General features: G+C 58.8%; 1 non-coding gene across 1 annotated transcript in view; it reads left to right on the forward strand.

The window, feature by feature from the left end:
- The first annotated feature begins 1,487 nt into the window (after window positions 1–1,487).
- The window catches only part of LOC124748400, a 1,909-nt gene continuing 1,063 nt past the window's right edge, over window positions 1,488–2,333 (forward strand). The window contains exon 1 of the ribosomal RNA XR_007011682.1: window positions 1,488–2,333. This exon is cut by the window's right edge and continues 1,063 nt beyond it. This is a non-coding gene — a ribosomal RNA (small subunit ribosomal RNA).

Raw genomic sequence — 2,333 nt, forward strand, 5'->3', positions numbered from 1 at the left:
GGTGCGGCCTGTGTCAACTGTCCGCTGATGTCGTACGCGTGAACCACAATCTGTACTGCACATTCGTCCTTATGTACTGAATGATACATCGTGGCACATGTGTGACCGCACAACGACTGCGCCCAAAAACGGCGGACCATACAGTGCAAATATTGTGCACGCAGCTACGTGTCGTCTCCCTATGAGAGCTGGATTGCAGTGTGGTACGCCATAGAGACGTGTGGGAGGAACGGACGCCGTGGATGGCGATCAGCATGAGCTGTCTGTTGATGTATTCGGACCTAGTCGTCTCTCCTCACACACCGTGATGGCATGGTGCACCGCGTTCCATATCTGCGACATGCTACAGAGGCCGGTTGACAGTCGTTCGAGCAATGGACATCGCATACGTACGGGGGCCACCTTCCACGTATTGTCTAGGCGTGCACATTTTGTTGCGTGTATGTGGGCAGACGTAGTGTGGCGTGACACCTGACACAGGCATGCAATAATCGTTGAAGTTGCAAATGGCGATGGACGCCTGCGTTTTCTGGTGAAGTTACGCAAATGAACAAATGGTAACCTGTTGTGGTGCGGTTGTTCTCGCTAGGGGTGAATCGGTGATGGCGACGATAGGTTGAGGTACTAACCGGTTGTTCCAGCGATACCCACCATGCCGACGAAACTGAACGGCATCTGGGTGTGAAGCGATACGCGGCGGTGGCTGGGTGGGACCGTCCCCGGCCGGTGAGGGGGCGCCTCCCGGCGTGCTGGCCGCGCGGTGCGTGGGCGCACGCGCTACAGCCGGCTGGTGGGGGCGGCCAGTGGCAGGCGCGCCGGCCGACGGACGCGGCAGGCGTCGCAGCTGCGCGCCGGCGCACCCTGCGCGCGGCGCCGTGCGGCCAAAGTAGGTCCTCGCGGGCCCGGTGCGAAGCGCGGTGGACATCTTCAGTGTGCTGGTCCGATTGAGGACTGTGTGCGTTGAGGATGCGCCGCCGCCCGGCGCTCGGCGCCGCGACGCCGTCTGCTGCTCGGTCGCCCCAGCGGTTCTCGCTGGTGGTTTGTATCGCAGCTGTGCGGATGTGTTGGCGCGTGCGCTGTGCTGGGAGAGTTCGCTTCGGCACCCAAGTGGGGCTTTTGTCCTTCTGTGGCGCTGGCGTTGGAGCTGCCGGTCACCGTAGGTGGCGCGTGTTGTCTCCCGCCGGCAATGCCACGACAGCACGCTCCCGGGCCTCTGTCGGCAGCGGCAAGCTCAGTTGGGAGCACGGGTGGTCGCACCGAAAGCGTCTACTCGCCTAACTCCGGGCGATTGCGCCTCTCTCGAACCCGACCAAGTACTTGGGACGGCGCTGCGCGCCGCCGGGACCTGAGAGGGTTTCGAGGTGTATTGTGCAGGGGAGCTCAGCCTCCTCCTGTTTGCAGAATGATTGAGCGGACGCTTGCGTGTTCGCGCGGGCCCCCGGGACACACTCCCGGGCGGCCGGCTGCTCAGCTCTAGTTGACGCAGCTCCCTGGTTGATCCTGCCAGTAGTCATATGCTTGTCTCAAAGATTAAGCCATGCATGTCTCAGTACAAGCCGCATTAAGGTGAAACCGCGAATGGCTCATTAAATCAGTTATGGTTCCTTAGATCGTACCCACGTTACTTGGATAACTGTGGTAATTCTAGAGCTAATACATGCAAACAGAGTCCCGACCAGAGATGGAAGGGACGCTTTTATTAGATCAAAACCAATCGGTCGGCTCGTCCGGTCCGTTTGCCTTGGTGACTCTGAATAACTTTGGGCTGATCGCACGGTCCTCGTACCGGCGACGCATCTTTCAAATGTCTGCCTTATCAACTGTCGATGGTAGGTTCTGCGCCTACCATGGTTGTAACGGGTAACGGGGAATCAGGGTTCGATTCCGGAGAGGGAGCCTGAGAAACGGCTACCACATCCAAGGAAGGCAGCAGGCGCGCAAATTACCCACTCCCGGCACGGGGAGGTAGTGACGAAAAATAACGATACGGGACTCATCCGAGGCCCCGTAATCGGAATGAGTACACTTTAAATCCTTTAACGAGTATCTATTGGAGGGCAAGTCTGGTGCCAGCAGCCGCGGTAATTCCAGCTCCAATAGCGTATATTAAAGTTGTTGCGGTTAAAAAGCTCGTAGTTGGATTTGTGTCCCACGCTGTTGGTTCACCGCCCGTCGGTGTTTAACTGGCATGTATCGTGGGACGTCCTGCCGGTGGGGCGAGCTGAAGGCGTGCGACCGCCTCGTGCGTGCTCGTGCGTCCCGAGGCGGACCCCGTTGAAATCCTACCAGGGTGCTCTTTATTGAGTGTCTCGGTGGGCCGGCACGTTTACTTT

This window comes from Schistocerca piceifrons, unplaced genomic scaffold (assembly GCF_021461385.2).
Source record: "Schistocerca piceifrons isolate TAMUIC-IGC-003096 unplaced genomic scaffold, iqSchPice1.1 HiC_scaffold_414, whole genome shotgun sequence".
In the NCBI taxonomy this organism is placed as follows: Eukaryota; Metazoa; Arthropoda; class Insecta; order Orthoptera; family Acrididae; genus Schistocerca; species Schistocerca piceifrons.